Source organism: Trichosurus vulpecula, chromosome 8 (genome assembly GCF_011100635.1).
Source record: "Trichosurus vulpecula isolate mTriVul1 chromosome 8, mTriVul1.pri, whole genome shotgun sequence".
Taxonomy (NCBI): Eukaryota; Metazoa; Chordata; class Mammalia; order Diprotodontia; family Phalangeridae; genus Trichosurus; species Trichosurus vulpecula.
The window spans coordinates 244144404-244167693 of NC_050580.1; the positions used below are offsets into that span (position 1 = coordinate 244144404).

A 23290-nucleotide genomic window follows, 5' to 3' on the forward strand; every position below is an offset into this window, starting at 1 on the left:
ATTTACAAGACTATCAAGTAGTTTTAAGAACAAAAAGTTTGATAACTAGTAGGTTATACCCTAGGTTATATCTTACTCTGCCAGCCCTCCAAGATTCTTGGGGCCCTGTGTTCTGCAAGCTCTGCCAGTAAAGCAAAAGCTCTTGAAGTCTAAGTAAGCTGGTGAAGCTATGACTGCCATCCCAGAGGCAAAATAATTGCCTTTATCCAGAGTCAAGCTTACCTAAATTGAAAAGCATCATTTTCACATTGGCTAGAATTATAGATGTAAAACCTAAAGGCACCTAAGAGATGTTTTCCAATCTACGTATTTTGCAGATGAGGAAACTGAAACCCTGAGAGGTTCAACACTTTATTGAAGACAATATAGACACTAAGTAGCAGTTGGAATAGGAAGGAAGGGTATATATTTTTCTCATGCAAATAAAAAATGACTCTAGCAACCTCTAAAAATCCTGAGTTTTTTTAAGACATCTCAAGGGCAAATTCTTGCAGGAAGCCTTTCCCTGGTCCTCTCTACATCTATCATCTATCTACTTTGCATGTATCTTTTTTGATTTATGTATATGTTGCCTCCTTCACTAAGCTGCTTGAAGGCAAACTTTAATTTTGATTTTTCCTTGAATCTCTATCACTTTCCACAATGTTTCACACATATGAAGGCCTCATAAGATGCTATGTATTTACATTTTGAGCCTGTTTGATCTACTGCCTTATAATATTGTCAGATTCAATTGATATTTCATTTGATTTTGCTGAAATATGTTCTTTTCTGTTCCTATTTTTAATTTTTTTGGTAAAAAGCATTAGTTCTTTGGGCAGAGAAAGAGTAAAAGATGTATTTAAAAATGAAGATGGAGTAAAATCTAAAGACAATTAAAATGAAATCCATTACACCAATATAGGAAAATAGTGCTTCGATCAGCATCTCTGTCATATTTCCTGAGTGGGGAAAATCCAGTAATTAAAAAAGAAAAATATAATGTATCTTTTTGGAAACTTAGTCCACTACCATGGTTTAGATAAGCCATGAATCCGAAATTTGTCAAATTGTACCACACAGTATACACTTAAGAGCTCACTAGTCATTCAGAATTCCACATCTAAGTGAGGTAGAACAATTAATGTGTTATATAATCTCTTCCTCTCAAATTCTTGACCCTGGGATATTTAAATGACCAATGAAACTGTGAGTCATGGCAAGTTGCAAATTCCATTTCACATATACAGCTGTACATGTAAAATCATGCTCGCTCCTCCTGTGCTTTACATTAGTTCATTAAAAGAAATCTGTACGGATGTCTACATTTTTTCCCACCAATTGCAGAAGGGGTCATATGGGCTATACATTTGAGAAAATGCAGAAGGAAACAGAAAAAAAAATGTTTAACTTATAAACGGTCTTAATTATACATCATATCCTTAGAGTAATAATTTAGCTTTAGGTCACTCTTTCTCTTTTATCATAATAAATAACCATCATCATCTCACTCATGAGTGTTCAACTCATGACAATATGGGCTGTTGGCAGCTGCATAAATATAAACATATTGTAAAGGAATCAAAATTGCAGCAAGCTGACCAACTTTATACTTGAAGCCAAAAGCAAGGCTTCCAAGAAAGATTCCCCAAAAGGAATATGATAAAGTATGTTTCAACTCAAAAACAGACAGTTTGCTCTGAAGGTTTAGGTTTTGGATTTTGTTTTTCTTGTCTTGCTGAAGGCATAGTGGACACCATGATGCTGCTTCATACTTTATTTTTTCAAAAACCTCTTCTTAGGAATCAAACATAATTGTTGGGCATGCACTATAGCAGAAAAAGTACAGGATTTGCCATCAGATGATGGGTTCAAATCTCAGCTCTGACATTGTCCAACATGACCTTGGGCATGTCACTTAAGCTTTCATTACCTCATCTTCCCCATCTGTAAAAAGAAGGGGTTGAATTAGATGACCTCTCCCAATGGGGTTCCTCCCAATATAAATCTCAGAAACCAATCCCAAAGGTTGTCTACAAATACGACAAAGCTTGACAAATTCAGTTCCAAATTTGGTTAAATCAAATTGACAAAAAATGGCAGTTGGACAGACTTACTTTTTATGTGATTTTTTTTTATTCCAAAAATAGCTTTTGTAGACCTAAGGTTTCAATGTCTGCCTTGTGCAAAAATATTAGCCTACATGCCTGGAGTGAAAGATAAAAATGAACATCTCTGCCCTCAAGGAGAGTGCATGGTTTTTTTTAGAGAAGCTATAATGAGCACACAGAAAATTAAATGTAAAAAATACACAAGGTACTTTCAAGAGGGAGAGAGTTCTAATAACTGGAGGAAGAGTAAGAATCAGAAAATTTCTTTCATAAGAAGAGATGTACATTGCAGTAAGGTAAGCTTTCTTCAAGACAAAATGAGGGGGGAGTACATTACAGACATGAGTTGTCCAAATGGACAAAGGTGGGAGAAATAATATTATGCATGGAAAATAGCTAGCTGTCCAGTATGATTGAAAAGGATAGTATATAGTAAGGAAGATATGAAATCAGATTATAAAGATAAGTGGAAGCCAATTGGTTTGTCACATGTACATGACAATGGTTGCTTTGGTCAACTCAGGTTTTCCTCACTTTATAATCAATAAGATGGTGGCAAAAGGCAAAATAAATGTCATCTACAATACTAGTTCAGCTTACTTGATTGAATAGTCAATGAATCCAATGGAGGGAAATGATCAATGTAGTAATAAAAGAAAAAAATTAAACTACGTATTTGTCACATGGAACAATAAACTGAATTTTTTTTAGTTTTCAGTTGTTTATATGGGTGTTATATATTTACTCTTGAAACCTTGATTACATTATTGCTAAATCATTTGCATATGACTACAGGCAGAAGTTTCTCATGTTTTTTCCCATTTCTACTGCTGCTACTAATCACCATTTTTCCATTCCTGCCCTACAGGTAACCTTATCACCATTACTACCAAGAAAAAATACTTCTAATTTCCTATTCCACGTGTAACATCTGCTTACATATATTCATGAGATGCACATCCTCCTCTTGTAGGAAGACAGCTGTGAGAGAAAGAAATTTAGAGACAGAAATACTAACTTTTTCTTTAGAAAGAATAGGCTGCATTCAAGGCACAATGATCACTTCAGGAGTACTTTTTAAGGATGAACCTTGTTCATAAAGAATCATATACTGAAAGCATGTTTAAATTAGAGTCAACTAGGGAGCTAACTGGCCTTCAGTAAGGACCTACTATGTGCCAGCTAAATACTAAGTTCCAAACCCCTTTATTTTACATATGAAGGTATTAAAATCCAAAATTCCCTAACCACTGACTTTCAAGTTTCCATAAGCTTTGACACTCTACCACAAGAATGAAAAAAAAAAGGATTTAAAAAGTGTTGTCAAGTTGCTTTTGTCAGCAGTATCACTGACAAGCCCTTTTAGATATTCTGTGACTACAAACTTCCAGCAGCTTCCTGCCCAGTTTAATGCACTACGTTTTCCCTAAGGATTCACACTTCATAGGATGACTAACACTAGTACAAGAGGAACACCCCCCCACATGCCCACACCCCACCATCACCATCGATCTCCCCAGAGTTACACTGTTGTCACACAGAGATCTCATTTGACTCTATTGCCTCTAGCGACAATTTGTATTAAAGCTCCACAGTCATGTTCTAATGGGCCAATATAAACACGAACACAAAGTTTCATTGTTTGCCTATTTATGTGCTGCCTAAAGGCAGCCTCAGAATGAGACTAGTACCTTCTTTGGGCATATTGGCAACAGCTGCTATATCCCTGCTACACAGAACAATTGCCTTTCTGGATGGTGGATATACGGAAAGGTAAGGGACTTGTCCAAGCTTACTCATCTAATTAGTCACAGAGACTTGTATTTAATGTTTTTCTCATGCTCTTGTTTGTTCTAAGAGCTAGATTTTCTTTTGTTCTGAACCATCCCCCACTATATACACATATATACATAAACATATCCGTATCTTTGACTAACTAATAATTGCAAAGAAAGATAGTAAAGTTTTCAAATCATACACATTGCTGAACTGTCCATAGCTCTTGCTATACCAAAAAAATGGAGTTCCACATTTGTCTTGTAATTATGCAACTGAAAAACACAAACAATGAAATAGGCAAGGTTCTGTTTCTATTCATTTGTGATTATATTTAGCATAATTAAAATATTCAATAATTAATCATTCATGTTTTAGAAAAGCATAGAGAATTCAAGGTAACGTTCCAAATAGGATGTGGTATTATGAGAACAGAAATTGAGAATAGATGATTTCAATATACATACATATTCATGCACTATCGGTTATAGATTTCTGGGAAATGATTCACATATATGTAGAAAATTAATCCATTAAATCTTGTGCATCCTCTAATCAAAGTAGAATTTATTTAAGTCATTTAAAATAGTCTATACAATGTTGCTCTAGCACTGCATTCTTTAAACATGCAGAAATAAACAAAGGGGTTGCTATTTTAAGAGAGTAGAAAATATTGCAATAATGGAAGAATCCAGTTTTTAATTCACTTACCAGTGATGTTATAATGTTATATGGACTCAACAATTGATGAGTTAGAAACAAAAAATAAGTAAATAAATAAAACAAAGACCCTAATTCAACAATAATTCAGATTAAAATCCTTATTCGGAGTAATTCAGGAAAAGTCTTCCCATGGCGGAGGGAGCTTCCAATTATCCAAATAAACTGCTCTAACTCTCCATTTCAGTTTGTTGGTGGAGACTTGGCAGATATTCAAAATTACTCCATTGTAAGAAGAGCAAAAAATATTGAGAGTCTAGTCTTAAATGCACCTTATTTTTTCTATTTTATGACCAGAAATATTTCAAATGTTTGTATTATATCAATAATGTATAAAATATTTTAAAAAACACTTGGTTATCTCAATGGTTAAAAGGTAAAGGGAAGGATTTTCTTTTTTAAAGTTTTAATGATCAAGAGTCATTGTCTTTTAGAAGTGTTTGGAGCCGCAGAAAAAAAATTTTCGTTTATGAAACCAAATATATTGGCTGCTAAGATGGCGGCATATAAAAGATATGGAGATATTTCTTCTCTTTTGTTTTACTAAATTAAACACACTATTAAGAACATTTTTGCCAATGTAGAGCTAGTCATTATAGTATGATTTGCTAATTTGTTTGAGTCTCAATTCAATTTAATTCAGCAAGAAGTAATTAAGTACCTACCATGTTCAAAGAAAAGAGGCAGGGTTGCTTAGTAGATAGAGAACTAATCTGAAAGCTTAAAGTTTGGCCTCTGACACATATAGGGTATGTGACCCTGTACATGTTGCTTAGCCACTTAGTGTTCTTGACAACTCAAATACTTATATGCCAAAGAAAGAGTTTATCTGCTTTGATGTAAATGGTTCTTCATGGAAATTTTCTACACCAATGAAATCACAGGTCTAGTCACTGTCTCCTTCATGGAGCTGATATCCAGGACTTCATAGAATACATTAAGAAATTCGGTAAATTAGATTTGGGTATTCACTATCTCTTCAACTAAAACACTACTCTGAGTATGCAAGGCAGTATGGACAAAAAAAATCTTCTAAAGAATATGCTATTGGAAAACAAGCTTTAAGATGGATTAGCAGTACGGAAAGGCCTCAAGTATAGGTCAATTGATGGAATGTGTAGGTGGCATCCAGGGACCAGACTAACATGATAGACCACCAGAGATCTGACAATGAGACAATCAAGTGTTTTATCCATTCATTCGTTCATTCGTTTGTTTATTTATTTATTTATTTTCTGGAGAATACCATGAAGAACAGCCACTAAGTTTTCAAGGGTTATGTTCAATATTTCTGGAAGAAACACCCATACTAACTAAATAAATTTTTTGAGAAGTATTGAAGCAAGTTGTATACACTAGAAAACATATGCCACATCTCATTTGAGTTTTCCTGGGGGGAAATACATTATTAAAATGACCATGAGCCATGTATTCAGGAAGAAAAGCATCACATCTGGCTGTCAAACTTTATGCCAAATTCCAACTAGCTGCATTACAAAGTGAGTTTTGAGAGCTCATCAAGGACCAGAGAAGTAGTTGTGGAGCTGGTATGTATTGGGCCAATTGTCCCCAAATGGAAAAGAATGAGGCCTACTACCTATGGGTCAGTGAACCTGACCTCAGTTCCTGTGGAAATTATAGGATGTATCACAAAAGAGATGATTAGCGGACATTTTGAAAAGGAAGTCATGATAGTAGAGAATCAACACGATGTCATCAAGAAGACATCATCATCATCATCACTAGCATTTATATAGCGCTTTAACGTTTGCAAAGTTCTTTATATATGTCAACTCATATCCTGCTAGACTCAGCAAATTTTCTTTTTGACAGGTTTACCAAAATGTTACAACTGGAGAATTCTGTGGTTCTAGTTTGCAGAAATTTTGCCAAAGCATTTGATAAAATATCTCATGCCATTCTTGTGGAAAAGTTGGGAAACTCTTGACTGAAAAAACAATGAGAATGCATAGATTAGGAACTGATTGAATGGCCAGATTAAGAGTGGTCATTAATTAGTCCATGACGACCTGACAGGAGACTCTTAGTGCAACACTCCTAGGATCTATACTTGATTCCGTGTTATTTAATTGTTTTAAACAATTATTTTAATGTTAACAGCATGACATAAGGCTAGGAGAAATAAAATTTTATGAGAAGAGGAAAAGGAGGAGCAGGAAGAGGAAGAGGAGAATGAGAAAGAGGAGAGGAGGAGGGGGAGAACAACAACAAGAAGAAAAAATAAATGTCACAGAATAGGATGACAAACAAATATTGTCTTAGAGGGACCTCAGATATCACCTAGTCTGATGCCCTCAGCTATGCAAGAATCTCTTGTAATGTATGCTTAGTAAGTGGGCTTTCCTGGAACATTTCCGATGATGGGAAACTCACTATTTCATGAATTAGGTCATTTCATTTTTTTACAACTTATTATTTACATGGGTTTTGGGGTGTTAGTTTTTTTCAGTCAAAATTTGTCTCCTTGTGATTTGTACCTATTACTCTTACAGGTATCATGGATAGATATTTTATTAAGTTTTCAAAAGAAATAGCTTGTGCATTGTATGGCAGAGCCAGGCTTCAAAAGGATATTAACAGGCTACAAAACTGAGATTAGATTAAGCAGCTGAGATTTAATAAAGGTAAATATAAGGCCATACATTTAGGTTCATGAAATTAACTTTATTGTTACAAGATAGGGAAGGTACAGTTAATATAGCCGCTATCTAAAATAAAATGGGCAGGGGGGGGCAGACAATGAACAATGGTTTAATATGAGTAAAAAATGGAATATGTTCATGACCAATGTGAATGCAATCTTGGGCTACATTAATAGGAACAGATGTCACCTAATCCAATGTTGTAATCCTGGAAAGAATTCCTTCTGTCATATGTCTGATAAGTAGCCTCTGTTTGAATACTTCCAGTGATAGGAAACTCTTCACTCCTGATTGATGGAATGTAGTACCTCTTAAGACTTGTGCGCTAGTAAATGCTTAACAACTGTCTCTCTGAAAGACAATGTACACATTATAAACTTTCAAATTTAATTTGTAGTTTTAAAATCATTTTCTCTACCACTTCCCTAAGTCTAGAGATAATAAAAAAATAATAAATCAAAGCCTAATTTGTTGTTGTTGATTTACAAACTGTAAGTGCTTGAACACTGAAAATTTAACATTTGAACACTGAAAAATTTAACATTTGGTTCTCGGGGGCCTTCCCACACACCCCTTCCGCCTTACCATTGTCTTGAAAAATTCTCCTTTCAAGACAAAAAGCTCTACAGTCATCATGATCTTTCTTCCTCCCTTCCCCGCTATTGCCAATACCCTCTTTCCCAAACTACTTCATATACACATTACCCTCATATAGTTCATATTCCTTCTCTTTATTTCATCTGCTTATACTTACATAATACAGGCTATAATATCCCACCCTCATAGAGATTTAAAGATTACAAAGAGATTTATACATGTCATGTCAATTGATCTTCACGAAATCAACGTGAGGTTGATGTTATAATTACCCCCACTTTATAGATAAAGCAACCAAGACTGTTGGTTTAAGTGACTTACCTAGAGTCACACAGTACGTGTAAGAGGCAGGATTCAAATTAAGGTTCTCCTAACTCCTGGGTGAGTACTCTATTCATTCTGCTAGCTGGCTGTTTGAATATGTGTCTCTAGAGCATAGGACTATGTTTGTCAGGAGGTAAATGATTATTAAGTGCTTTATGATTTATCAATCTGTATTAAATTCCATATTATATGATTTAGCTAATCCTCGCAGTCTTTTAGTGTCCTCTTCAAATGAACTGTTGCCTAACTTCATTTTTACTTGGTTTTTGTCACATTTTCTTTGAACCTCAGTGTAAGACCTTCCTTATATTCATATTTTTTATTTTATTGGATTTGACTGTTTGAGATTTGAGATCTCTTGAATTTCAGATCTTCTCATAACCTAACCATTATTCGCTGTTAGCTACCTGTCCTAGTTTTGTGTCATCTGAAAATTTGATAAGCTTAGCATATTCATGTAATTGATTCAAATGTTGAATAGAATAGGGTTTATGTCAGAGTCCTTTGGAATTCCACTACAGTTTTCTCTTTAGACTGTCATTGACTCTTTGATCACCACATGTTGGAATCTTCTGTTCAAACACTTATGAATTCCCATAACTATAATATTATCTAATCAATTTCTCTTAATCATATGCAAAGGTAAATTGTGAAGGACTTTGTCAAATACTTCTGCTTTGTTAAAATAATCCTATGTCTATAACATTCTCTGATCTACTAGACTAGTAACCTAGTCCCACCCTAACCCACTTACCCACCAAACAAAGAAAAACAAAACAACAACAGAAACAACAGTACTTTAACCTGGAATGCCACCAAGGTGTATAATCCTTCCTGAGCATGTGTTCACACCAGCCCTAAGCCAGTATCAGTCCTTGGTCACCTTAACAAGGAGCCAAGTTATATTTTCAACATTAGGACTTCTGCTTCATATGGCCTACTGTAACAACAATGTTGCTTGCAGCTACTGTGGCTGTGTAAGGCCTATAACAGCAGCACACAGAAAGGCTGCTAACAAAGGTTCTTTGGTCTGCTTTTCTAAAGAAAGCAATTTTAAAGGGTTAACAATGTTACTTTAATTAAACATACATATATCATCCACTTAGTTCAGGGGGAAAAGCCAGCACCTTGAACTTCAAAAAGAATACAAACAGAAATTACAAACATACATTATATAAACAGAACAAATAACACGAACCATGTCTATCCATAGCAATACATAGTTACCAGAGAAGCACCAACATCTGGGTTTTCAAAGCTGGGGTGGGGCTGTTTCAACGGCTTGCCCAGAGTCTTGTCACCAATACTCTTTCAATGACTGTGCCCCACAAAAGTCAAAGGCTAACCTTTCAGTACATATATGCTGTTCAGCACCCTGAGGGCTACGGGCCTACCATTAAAGGTGTGGGAAAATTAGTTCTTCAATCACTAGCACCAGAATGTAGAAAAGTTCCTCAATCACTAGTACCACATCATATACATTGTTTCCAATCAATGACTCCAGATTGCCTTAACACTGAGAAACACTCCAGAACAAAGGAATCCACTTTACCAGCTCCTTTCAAACAAGGGAGAGACTCATTAAAGGCACTTGATAGCCTTATCATCCCAAAAGAGAAGAACAGCAAAAAAGTCCTTCCCTGATTACCATTACACCTACTTCTACTGTATACCCCTGTATGTATCTACAACAAGGAACCAAATGAGATAATTTAAGTCTGTGTTCACATTGAGATAATGAAATGAATGTGCAGAACGTTGATCTAGTGAATTGGTGATACAGAGAAAAAATATATCATTTATAATTTAAGATATTAAAACACACAAAATTTGCTACTGAATACTTCACTATATGCTTATCAATGTGGATATTTCTTTCCATACACACCCATGCCTTACTCCTTTGTTCATATTTGTCCATATCATCCCATTAACGTACTTCCACATGGGAATTATCATGCATAATAAGAATTTTGGCCTTTTATCATTATATATGTATCAGTGTAACACCCAGGCTGTTCATGTGTTATTCTTTATTCATGCTATATGTATGACTGTTACACATTATTTTCTGATCATATATCTTTCATGTCACTTCTTACATTCAATACATCATTAGTAATGATGTACTGAAGTTCACTGTAATGAATGGAGTAGTTAATAAAGTCCACTTATAGCTATCAGGATTCTCTCTATTGACTCTTTGGTCACCAAAAGTTCAGATTCTTCAGAGACTGTGGTTCCTGTTTCAAAGTCATATACTGTCATCAGAAGAATCCTAATGAAACAAATGATCTCATTTCCCTCTGGAATCTTTTTCTACCCCACAGTTCAGACAGTATACACACACAGACACACACACACACACACACACACACACACACACACACACACACACATACACACATATTACGTTCTTTGCTTTAGCCTATGGGGAAAAGTACTTGATACACAGTGCTCAATATTTCTCTGCTTTTGGGAAGTTTATCAAATTTAACAATTAATAAAATTTTCTCTTAAATAACTTTGGAATCCCCATTTCAGATAGAATTCTGATAATTTAAACAGGGGGCCAAACCACTGCCCTTTCTACACTAATACTTCTCACTAGCTATGTATTGTTTTGTGCAATATCTCATTCAGACATGATGAAACAGATCATAACAGCTATGCTTGATTAAACTTTATTATCCATTATTCAAGTTAATTAAATAGAAATCATAGGTGTAGCTTTAAAGAAGAGTCAAGCTTTGGGATGATAACTTACTTTCCCTTGGAGAGGGTATGAGAGTAAAATGGAAGACATGTGAGGGGGAAAGCACCACCATCACTATTCTCTGCAGTTATAGTTTCTCTTCCAGGTGACTTCCACATGGTTTAGCCGCCCCTCTCCCAGCTATTAGGATAATGGCAATGAATGCCCCCTCAATCTCTCTTTTCATACTAATCTCACATCAGTTTATTTTTCCTCAACCCTGTGTCCCAGATACATCCATCTCCCATGAAAGTCTCCTAGCCTCTTCCAGGACAGGGAAGACACAACTCATCTTCAGAAATTGTTTCAGCCAACAGAACATTTTTTCTTCAGAATTCATTAATCTGTGTCAGAGAGATACCAGGTTACAACAGTGAGAAATGAGAAATTCTCATATTCTAGCAAAAGGACTGTTACTTCTGTCAGATGCCACCTTTAAACATAGTTATCTGCCTCTCAGATGAGACATGGGGATTGTATATGATTTTCTTTTTTTTTTAAAATAATTTATTTATTTAACATATTTGGTTTTCAGCATTGATTTTCACAACAGTTTGAATTACAAATTTTCTCCCCATTTCTACCCTCCCCCCCCACTCCAAGATGGCATATATTCTGGTTGCCCTGTTCCCCAGTCAGCCCTCCCCTCTATCACCCCCCTCCCCTCTCATCCCCTTTTCCCTTCCTTTCTTGTACGGCAAGATAAATTTCTACGCCCCATTGCCTGTGTATCTTATTTTTCAGTTGCATGCAAAAACATTTTTGTTTTTGAAAATCTGTTTTTAAAACTTTGAGTTCCAAATTCTCTCCCCTCTTCCCTTCCCACCCACCCTCCCTAAGAAGGAAAGCAATTCAACATAGGCCACATGTGTATCATTATGTATAACCCTTCCACAATATTCATGCTGTGAAAGGCTAACTACATTTTGCTCCTTCCCAACCCATCCCTCTTTATTGAATTTTCTCCCTTGACCCTGTCCCCTTTCCAAAGTGATTGTTTTGATTACCTCCACCCCCATCTGCCCTCCCCTCCATCATCCCCCCCCTTTTATTTTTTTTTATCTTCCTCCCTCTTCTTTCTTGTGGGGTAAGATACCCAACTGAGTGTGTATGGTATTCCCTCCTCAGGCCGAATCTGATGAGAGCAAGGTTCACTCATTCCCCCCTCACCTGTCCTCTCCCCTCCTCCCAGAGAACTGCTTCCTCTTGCCACCCCTATGTGAGATAATCCACCCCATTCTATCTCTCCCTATCTCCCTCTCTCAGTATGTGGCTCTCTCATCCCTTAATTTCATTTTATTTCTTTTACATATCTTCCCTTCATCTTCAACTCACCCTGTGTCTGTTCTCTCTCTTTTACATATATACATATATATAATATATATATATGTATATACATATATAAAAGCACATATATATATATACCTACATACACAAGCATACATATACACATAGATACATACATACACATTCACTTATACATATACATAAACATATATATATATATGCATATTCCCTTCAACTACCCTAATGCTGAGGTCTCATGAATCATACACATCATCTTTCCATGTAGGAATGCAAACAAAACAGTTCAACTTTAGTAAGTCCCTTGCAATTTCCGTTTCTTGATTACCTTTTCATGCTTCTCTTGATTCTTGTGTTTGAAAGTCAAATTATCTATTCAGTGCTGGTCTTTTCAGTGAGAAAGCTTGAAAGTCCTCTATTTTATTGAAAATCCATATTTTGCCTTGGAACATGATGCTCAGTTTTGCTGGGTAGGTGATTCTAGGTTTTAGTCCTAGCTCCATTGACCTCCGGAATATCGCATTCCAAGCCCTTCGATCTCTTAATGTAGAAGCTGCCAGATCTTGGGTTATTCTGATTGGGTTTCCACAATACTCAAATTGTTTCTTTCTGGCTGCTTGCAGTATTTTCTCCTTGATCTGGGAGCTCTGGAGTTTGGCGACAATATTCCTAGGAGATTTCTTTTTGGGATCTATTTGAGGAGGTGATCGATGGATTCTTTCAATTTCTATTTTGCCCTGTGGCTCTAGAATATCAGGGCAGTTCTCCTTGATAATTTCTTGAAAGATGGTATCTAGGCTCTTTTTTTGATCATGGCTTTCAGGTAGTCCAATAATTTTTAAATTATCTCTCCTGGATCTATTTTCCAGGTCAGTGGTTTTTCCAAGGAGATATTTCACATTGTCTTCCATTTTTTCATTCCTTTGGTTCTGTTTTATAATATCCTGATTTCTCATAAAGTCACTAGCTTCCACTTGCTCCAATCTAATTTTTAAAGTAGTATTTTCTTCAGTGGTCTTTTGGACCTCCTTTTCCATTTGGCTAATTCTGCCTTTCAAGACATTCTTCTCCTCATTGGCTTTTTGGAGCTCTTTTGCCATTTGAGTTAGTCTGTTTTTTAAGGTGTTGTTTTCTTCAGTGTATTTTTCAGTATTTTTTTGGGTCTCCTTTAGCAAGTCATTGACTTGTTTTTCATGGTTTTCTCTCATCCTTCTCATTTCTCTTCCCAATTTTTCCTCTACTTCTCTAACTTGCTTTTCCAACTCCTTTTTGAGCTCTTCCATGGCATGGGACCAGTTCCTGTTTTTCTTGGAGGTTTCTGGTGTAGGCTCTTTGACTTTATTAATTTCTTCTGTCTGTATGTTTTGGTCTTCTTTGTCAGCAAAGAAAGAATGCAAAGTCTGAGACTGAATCTCGGTGTGTTTTCACTGCCTGGCCATATTCCCAGCCAACTAACTTGACCCTTGAGTTTTTCAGTGGGGTACGACTGCTTGTAGATTACAGAGTTCTATGTTCCACGTTTGGGGGGGATGTGCCAGCTCTGCCACACCAGCACTGCTCCTTCCCCAGCCCCCAACCCGAACTGGGCTTAGATCTTCGGCAGGCTGTGCACCCCTGCTCTGATCCGCCACTTAATTTCTCCCACCAGGTAGGCCTGGAGCCGGAAGTAACAACAGCTGTAGCTGCCCCACCTCCGCTGCCCCCGGGGCTGGAAGCCGAACGGCGAACTCCTTCTACTCCTGCAGCTTTTCCCACTAACCTTCTCCGCAGTCTTTGGTGTTTGTGGGTTGAGAAGTCTCGTAACTGCCGCAGCTCACTGAATCAGGGCGCTAGAGCCCCCTCCGCCCGGCTTCTGGTCTGGATGGTCCACGCCGCTCAGGCTGGGCTCTGCTCCACTCAGTTCCCAGCTCCCAGCTCCCAGCTCCAAGCTCCGTGTGGGATGGACCTCACCCAGAGACCATCCAGGCTGTCCTGGGCTGGAGCCCTACTTCCCTCTGCTGTTTTGTGGGTTCAGCCATTCTATAATTGGTTCAGAGCCATTTTTTATAAGTTTTTGGAGGGTCTTGGTAGGGAGCTCACATTATTCCCTGCTTACCAGCCGCCATCTTGGCTCCGCCCCCTGTACATGATTTTCTGATTGGGAAGAGATAATAATACAAACACAACCATACTGTTATTGGCAAAGTATATAAATTGGGACAGATCAAAGTTAGTTGGCAGGCTATTTTAATATATGCACTGACAATATGCAATCACTTCTTGTTAAGCTTAATTCACATTATATGTTAGGAATCATTCCGTGAAACCAAAAATAAAGCTTCCCTTTTTTAAGAGTTAGCAATATAATTTGTGTGTTCAGGAGGGATAATAGACATCTGGCTTAGCAGGAGTAAGCTTCAGTAGTGGCAACATAGGCAACAATTTTTCTTTTATAATATTAGCAATTCAAATTCAAGTATCAGATTAGTGTTGTATTGGAATCATTCATGGGAGCATGCTTGGAGGCTAAAATGTTCTTGGTAAAACTTCCAATAGTTTTCAGGCAAAGTAGTACCACCAACTCTCTCCCCTTTTTTCCCTCCTGCACTGAGAGAAAACGAAATGCATCTATATATCGAAAGAGGCCGCCCAAGGATATGAAAACATGTTTGAGGTTCAAATACAATTGTAGTATTATTTACAATATCAAAATTAATTACAGTCACAGGTTTACTAGAATGTTCTGAAATTGGATTCTCACAGATGTTTCTCCAACTTTAATATGCTGGTGGAACTTCCTCAGGCATGTATGTCTGGGGGAAAGAAGTACTGGCCTTCATCTTTGGGAATTCAAGACCCTCAAACCCTCACTATTTTTTACGCAGCCCAGATTTTGATCCAATGTTCAATCCAACGACCCCCATGGGCTACACAAGAATGTTTCATTATCCACCTCAATTTAAAACCAACCTCAGCATAGCCAAATTCTAGCCTTTCTGCTTCAGTCAAACCAATGAGGCATTTCATTATTAGGGATTTTAAGAGCTGGCATTTTGGAAGAACTGCCACATTTCAGGTTGTAATGTTACACGTACTTCAAGGGGCCGCTCAAACTCCCTAGGACATGCCCTTACAGAAAGAGCTAGTTTGTTATTCCAACAGCTGCAGCTTCCCAAAATAAATTAGGGAATTTACTGATATACATCAAGCACATTCTCAAACCACTAAGGCTATGCTTGATTTTCTTTTTTTTTGGGGGGGGTAGTTGAATTCAATCAACCACTTATTAGATAATCGCTAGTAAATTTAATAAGAATCTTTTGGGGGGGGGGTGTGCATAGGATCAGAGATATTCAAATGGAAAGAACAGAGCTAGAATATGAATTCAGTACCTCTGACTGTGAATCCAACACATTTCCCATTATACTTCCTAAATCTGTAAGGTGTCTATGTGGGATTATATGCCAAGATAAAACAAACAAGAAAGAAAATTCTCCTGGAGATCTATCTTCCCATATCATGTTCCAGAATGCTTAAACTGCTACCTGAATCACTATCTTAGATATGAGATTAACCTCATATCTGGAGTGATTTGAATTTAATTCAATTTAATAAGCTTTACAAAGCAAGACCTATGTATATGCTATCAAGCCTAATTCTAGTGATACAAACATAAAAAGTGGAACATCCTTGCCCTCAAGGAAATTGTACTAGATTGTCATCGGTGGGTAATATATGTACACAGATGAATAAATACAAAATAATTTTAGTGGGTTGAGGGGGACCAACCCCTAACAATTTTGAGAATCATTCAAGGTTCCATGCAAGAGGTGGCACTTAAGTTGAGCCTTAAGAGAAAGTAACAATGGTACAGGTGGTTAAAATAATATGAATATATCTTGGAGAATAAAAAGTAGAGTGGAGTGGAGTGGGGTGGGGAGGCATTGCTTTGATATAATTATCCATGACCTGGACAAACTGCCTTAAAAAGGGTTCTCCAAAAGAACTCTCCTACCAGTCCAAGATTAAGCTTCTTTGTTCTTTAATAGAACTCTCCAGACATTATGTGATTATGAAGGTCTCCTAACCTTCATTCCTCTATTAAATAAGCACTAATGAGGGACACACACTCACAGCATGGTATCAGGGACAATGTGGGTGGCAAAGGATGAGTGAAAACACACTCTGTTTTTCTAGCATTTTCCCTCTGAAGTTAGGCTCATTGACATCTAATACCAATAATTTCTTATATGCATCTGTCTCTGTAATTCACACCTCCCTATCAGAACACAGATGTCAACCTAATCTCTTTATGTTACACATATGTCAAATATTTCAGGTCACACCTGCCAAGATTAGTGTGAAAAATCTACTTATGAGTATGTTTGTGAGATATGGATTCAAACCATTGCGATTATCTACTGGAGTAGTAGTGCTATTGAAAAAACACATGCCATCAGAACAGATATACTTAATGGTGTACACATAGAAAGGCAAGAAAAATAAATACTTTATTATCAAAATTGAAGAAGATAAAGATAATTTGTTAAGAATTAAGTTCAACATATTAGCTTGGATTCAGCAGACTGATAATTTCTTTTGCTTTAAAATTAAAAAAGCTAGAAATTTATAACTTTGATTTTTTTTTTATTTTGAGAAAAAGGGTTCAATTTGGCTTTGAGTCCATAACTTTCAGTAATTTAATAACCATTGATGCCCTTCTAAAGTCTCCAGAGTTTGAGTTTCACTCAACCCTCAAAATTGCTCTGTAGACACCAAATTAATTTTTATTCGTGCTTTTTAACATTAAAATTCACAAATCCCAATTAACATCTCAGAAAAGAAGAGTATTAGTAAGCCAATCTGCCTAACATGCCTTCATTAGTAGCTATAGCCATATTTTGTCACCTTTGTTAATTTGCTGGGTATGAGGTGAAACCTCAAAGGTGATTTAATTTATATTTCTTTTATTATTGAGTCACAGAAATCTTCTATACAATGCTAACAGTCTTCTATTATTTTTCATTTGACAACAGTATGCTCACATCCTTCTATTACTGATCTGCTGGGGAATGACTTTTTAGTCTTAGATATTTTTGTTAATTCCCTATGTATTTTAGAGGGCAAATTCTTATTAGAGATATTTGATGCAAAGGTTTTTCCCTCTAAATGATAATTTCTATTATTGTCCAAACTGCAATGATTCCTTTCACACACAAACTTTACAATCTTGTGAATTAAATTGCCTAGTTAGTCTTTTGGGCTCTCTTCTATCCTTAATTTGTTTTTTTAGCATTCCTGCGGTCTCCAATTTTTCAAAGAAATGTTTTTGCATCTTTTAAAACAATTGATTGCTTATATTAAATAATTTTTAATGTCAAATCGTCATTGCTACACTGGCAGAAATCTGACATTGTCATAGAAAATAATTTATATTTATGACATACTGCTGTAGTCTTTTTGCAAGAATCATATTTTTCAAAGTTTTGTCCCATTAGTTATTGTGATACTGGTTGATAATTAACATTTTCTGCATTATTGCTAGGGTTTAGGGATTTAGACCGCATTTGGCTTACGAGGGGAGCTTAGTAGCTAGCTTAGTTTCTCAGTAATTAAAATATTATTTGTGATGAAGGTGTTCATTCATTTCAGTCATATCCAACCTTTTGTGATCCCACTTTTTCTTGGTAAAGATACAGGAGTGGTTTACCATTTCCTTCTCCAGATTATTTTGCAGATGAGGAAACTGAGGCAAACATGATTAAGTATTATTAAATGTTAAAATATTACTTATAGCGCAGGTATTAACTGCCCTTGAAACAAGTGGCAGATACATCAACAAATACATCTGGATGAATTTTCTTTTTTTTCACACCTACTCAAATGTTTCTTTGTATTGCTAAGATAGACTCAATGCCATCCTTATTTTATTGGGAGTTTGTGGGAGAATCAGTCTGAGTCATTGTCATGGAAGAACAAAGCAGCCTAGAATTTGAAACACAAGCCTAGGAGCTTTCTTTTGCAATATGTTCCCTACTTTTCCAGATTTTTCTCACACTGTGTTTTTTTCCCATATATTCTCTGTTTCAGCCAAAATGGATTACATATTCTGCATTTTTTCTGTCATCATGCCTAATACCTGCTGCATACCCCTCCAGGGAGTATGCCCAACCAGAAACTCAAACCTGAATCTAGTTCTAGGCTAGATATAACTCAAAGCTTTACCATTCCTCATTCTTCCGTGAGCTCTGCTACCGACTATGCAGACTTTTCCATGAATGGGAAGCCCTCTCACTCTGGAAGATTCCTCCACCCCTGTGACCCCTTCCTCCAAGGGGTAAGTTCTTCCCACCACCTTCATTTTGAGGAAGTATCCTGGCCAGCTGTGCTCACTCTTTTACTCCTTTCCTGTCTTTCATCTTAAGTCTCTGGATTTCTTTCCATGTGCTATTAGCTTCCATAATCTGGAAAATTCCTTTATTCCTGGTGCCTGCTCATTCTGAAGACACCTCAACCCATATACCCCCTTACTGTGATTGATAAATTCCTCTTAGAACCTTTACAAGCCATGCACATTCATTCACATTTCCCCTCCTCTTATGCAATGCTTTTGGATCTCCAGACTTCACCATGCCCCTAGAAGTTATTTCCTGACTACCCTTTTCATCTGCCTCTTATAGGTTGCCCTTGCCAATTAGATGTGCGCAGATATAGTTGCACATTCTTCTAACCTCTGATATGGAGAGATTGAGGCTGGTGAATTACTTGACCTCTGGAGTTCTTGAGTTGAAGTAGGGCTAAAGTTAGCTGAGTTCCCATACTAAGTCTGGTACCAATATGACTGGCCCTAGGGAACAGGGGACTACCAGGCTACCTAAGGAAGGGCTAACTAATGGAGGTTAAGAAATGATACAGGTCAAAGCTTCCATTCCGATTCAGTAGTGAGACTAGGCCTGTGAATGGCTGCTTCTCTTTCAGCCTTGGTTAGAGAATTGATAAATAAATAAAAAGGTGACTAAAAGGACAGCGAGGTGATAGGGGTAACTAGGAGCTAGTCTTGGAGTCAGGAAGACCTGTGTTCAAACCTAGTCTCATATACTTACTAGCTGTATGACCCTGGGCAAGTCACTTAACCTTGTTTGCCTTGGTTTCCTCATCTGCAAAATGAGCTAGAGAAGGAAATAGGATACTACTCCAGTATATTTGCCAAGAAAACCCCAAATGGGATTGCAAAGAGTTGGACATGACTGAAATGACTGAACAAAGGTAACAACAAAAGGAAAATAAAATAATGTAAGCTAATTTAGGGCAGAGATTAATTTTGTTTGTATTTAAATTCTTCATACTTGTCACAATGCCTTGCCAATAGCAGGTGTCTAAATAGATGCTGGTTGATACAGTTTACTGCTCCAAGTTGGGTAGTATGAGTCAGCAGGATATAGTACAGGGGTATGAAATGCACAGCTCAAGAGGGGCTGGAATAAAACTAAAATCTAATTGAGAAATATCTAACAAAATCAAAAAAAATCTATTAGAACATAGATGACATTCATATGTGTGCTTTTTTTCTAAGTCAATATGTGGCCTGAAAGGATTCTTATTCTAATTTGCCACATTTCTATATAAATTTGACACCACTGGTGTGGGGGGCATAATATTCTACCTTGAGTTGTAAAGACCTGAGTTGGAATCTAGCTTCAGATACTTCGTGACTTTGTGGCTCTGGGAAGTCACTTAACCTATCAAAACATCAGCTTCCTAGAAGTTTATGATAATAATTGCACCTTCCTCACTGAGTTGTAACGGACAAAGGAGATAATGTATAAGAAGAGCTTAATAAATGGTATAGCGCTACTACATAGCAGACAAGTTTCTATCATTATAAGTTGCACAGAAGGGGCCAGTTTGCATTGATGGAGGAAGTTTCTTCTTTTAGAGGTCCTCTACATGATTTAAAACAAAGATCCAATCCTCAGCTCTGTAACTACTGTTACCACTACCTGCTACTACTACTAGTACTACCACCACCACCACCATTACTTCTTGTGTGTGCTCTTTGGAGAGGCAGAGTGAGAGCATTCCACCACTATAGACACCAATGAATACCTCTTATTCTTACTATTATGGTGAAACTGGAGAAAGATGCAGACTGCCACCACTCTGAGGATTACAATTGCTCTGTACCTCCCAGTTCTAATGGGTCAATCCACTGACAATAACATTATTGGCACTCAAGGCATTCTTCTTAAGGATCCCACTGTAATATATAGCAATTCTCTTCCTACTACATGGCTTCCCTAAATACTTAACAGAATTTCCAGTGTTGATTTAGCTGCTTACTATAGAATGAGAAACTCTCACATAGGAAAATATCAAATATGTTTTGAAGGGTATGACTTACAACTTTTACTCCTTGGTCTCACAATGCCTGGTTCTTCATATTATACTTTCTAAACCTGATATCTTTATCTCACAACTTCTTATACCAGATTTTAAGAGGCAACTCAAATGGCATATCCAGCATAATTTTTTTCATCCTCCCAAATATAAATATTTGTCCTTTCCTTCTTTCAATATTTGATGATTATTCATATAAACCTCACTATTCACTTGTATTTGGTATTCTCTTTTGTATTCATTATTCACATTTTAATTAATCAATATTTATCAAATGCCTACTATCTGCCACGCACTGTGCTAAGTGCTGGGGATGCAAAAAGAGGCAACAGATATTCTCTGACCTTGAAGATCTAATCTTTTTTTTTAAAGTAACAACCAAATGTATTTAAAAACAAACCTCTCCACTTGATACTTTGAGTGAAACAGCTAACCACCACCCCATGTCCTGAAGATGCTTTTCCTTGCTTGGAAGTTGCCGCCTGCCATCAGTGTTTCAGTTTCCAGAACTCTACAGAGAGCACCAGGCATTGGCTTCTCAAAAGGAGAGGTAAGGATTACTCTTTCGGTCAATCAGTCTCCACTCTCCTTTTGTGATTGTAAATGGACAAATGCAAATTTTCTCATTCACTCCATGAAGGTCATTAGAAAACAAAATCTTGTATGTCTTTTACAAAAAGCACACCTGCAGATAATAAAAATCTCTGATCCATTTATCATGTTAAACAAAGTCTGATTTTATCCACTTAATATCCTTGCAATCCGTTGTAGATCTTTTGCACTGATTCTTGCTCCAGTAGCTGTTTGATACCTCCTCTCTGTTGCTCTGTAAACTGCTCCTTTGGAAACTCAACATCAAAGGTGATTATGAGAGAGCCCCTGATGTTGTTGTTGTCAAAGCTAGGCAGCCCTTCTCCTTTTTTCCATAGCTTAGCCTCTGGCCTGGTGATCTTATCCCGGGCAACATGAACCTTGTGGCCGTCCAGGTGCTGGATGTCCATCTCAAAGCCTATCAGTGACTCCACCAGGGAGATGGTCACATTTGTGTATAAATCATCTCCGTGCCTCTCAAACTCGGGGTGCTTGAGAACTTTGATCCGGAAACGCAGATCTCCTGGCTCCCCATCCACATGTGGCTCACCTTCTCCAATGAAGGGATACTCCATGCTATATCTCACCCCTGGCTCTATTTCCACCTCCAGAGTGCACTCTTCATTCACCAACTTGACATTGGGACATTCACCGCAGACCACTTCCTGGGTCATCTGGAAGTGCCCTGGGCCCAGCTGTGTTGTCCTCATTTCTTGGTGGCAGTTGCATTTCCGTTTGCCAGGTGCCTACCGGGCCACAGGTTTATTTCTAACCACTTCGACAAAATTTCCTGAATATACTTCTTCTAAAGTGACTTCCAGGTCCACAACAATGTCGTTTCCTCTTGGAATATTCCTGTGCTGCTGCCGTGGGCTTCCTCCAAACATGAAGCCAAAATCTCCAAAGAAATGTGAGAAGATATCCCCATGGGAGCTCTGGTGACCATCTTTCAATCCCTCTTCACCGTAAGCGTCCTACTGCTTTCATTTCTCCTCATCTGATAGCACCTCATAGGCAGCCCCGAGATCTTGGAACTTCTCTTGTGCTCGTAGATCATCAGAGTTCCGGTCAGGATGAAGCTGGAGAGCCAGTTTTCGATAGGCCTTTTTAATATCTTTTACAGATGCACTGCGAGGTACCCCTAGGATCTTATAGAAATCTCGCCCCATAGAAATCTCGGAGCCATCACGGCTCCGAGCATGTAAAGCAGCAGGAGGCACAGGCCACCCAGCCTGTGCGGGGCCATGGTCAGTCTCCTCAGCGACAGCCCGCACCTTCTTCCCCTATCCCGGGAGTCCCCGCTCCCCGCGGGAGGCGGGGCCGATTTGAAGATCTAATCTAATGGGGGAGACAACATGCAAACAAATATTGATAAAGCAAGCTATAGGTGGGATAAATAGGAAATAATTAACAGAGAAGGACTAGAATTAAGAGGGGTTGAGAAAGGCCTTCTGTAAAAGGTGTATTTTCAGTTGGGCCTCAAAAATAGGGAAATCAGTAGGCTGAATTTAGGAGAGAAAGAATTCCAAGTATGAGGGACAGCCAGAGAAAATGCTCAGAGCCAAAAGATGGACTATCCTATTAATGAAACAGCTAGGAGACCAGTGTTAGCGGACTGAAGAGTGTATGGAAGGGAGTAAAATGCAAGAAGACTGGAAAGGTAGGTGTGGGGCAAGTTATGAAGGGGTTTGAATTCCAAGCAAAAAATATCAAATTTTATCCAGGAGGCAGTAGGGAACCATTGCAATTTACTGAGCGGGGAAGCAACATGGTCACACCTGTGCTTCAGGAAAATCACTTTGGTGGCTGAAGAGAGGTCTGATTGGAGCGGAGAGACACTAAGGCTGGCATACACATTGACGGAATATTGCAATAGCCTAGGAGTGAGGTGATGTTGTATCTGATTACTTGATGAAAATATTAAAAAAAGACCCCAATTAAAATTTTTTTCGGGGATTAAGGTTTACACAGCATTTTTTTAATGAAAACAACCCTTATTGGCATATATTAAGCCTATTATCATCTTCATTTTCCAGATAAGGAAACTGAGGCTCAAAGAGATAAAGGAATTTATGGTCACACAACTAGTAAGC

The 23290-nt window shown here is 37.5% G+C and overlaps 1 pseudogene; it reads right to left on the bottom strand.

Annotated features, from left to right (window-relative positions):
* Window positions 1-21313: 21313 nt before the first annotated feature.
* LOC118829043 lies at window positions 21314-22443 on the bottom strand (annotated as a pseudogene).
* Between the last annotated feature and the right edge of the window lie 847 nt (window positions 22444-23290).